Source organism: Morone saxatilis, unplaced genomic scaffold, assembly GCF_004916995.1.
Source record: "Morone saxatilis isolate NCDOM2014 unplaced genomic scaffold, NCSU_SB_2.0 Contig24, whole genome shotgun sequence".
Lineage (NCBI taxonomy): Eukaryota > Metazoa > Chordata > Actinopteri > Moronidae > Morone > Morone saxatilis.
In genome coordinates this window covers 25,410,903-25,411,283 of record NW_023339807.1, presented here as the reverse complement: position 1 = coordinate 25,411,283, position 381 = coordinate 25,410,903, and the positions used below count along the sequence as shown (strand labels likewise).

General features: G+C 38.8%; 1 protein-coding gene across 1 annotated transcript in view; it reads right to left on the bottom strand.

Annotated features, from left to right (window-relative positions):
* Window positions 1-381, bottom strand: part of LOC118336532 (SH3 domain-binding protein 5-like) — a 29,412-nt gene that overhangs the window by 3,780 nt on the left and 25,251 nt on the right. The window lies entirely within an intron of this gene.

The following is a 381-nucleotide window of genomic DNA, read 5'->3' as shown; positions in this document are numbered from 1 at the left end:
GGAAAAGATTAGATCAGGGGAAAAAATACAGAGTAACCCAGAAACTAAGAGAGCAGTACCCACACCATCACCATGGCAACCTGGAGGAAGAGAGGGAGATAAAGGGGTTGTGATGTCGGATGAGCGTACGGTGCAGAGCGGATTAACACCCTGCTGAGACGACACGCAGCAAGACTGCGGCTGATAATTCAGTAAAAAAACTAAATACAGAACCAAGTGCTGAGAGAAGAAATGCACGTTTCTTACTAGGCCCAGTTTTCAGTGACATTTCCTGTATCGACAATATAACAAAAAATAATCTTTAATTAAAAATTAAAACATTCAATTTAAAAAAACAACGTAGAAATCCTCCACTAAAATATCATGTCAATAAAATCTGAT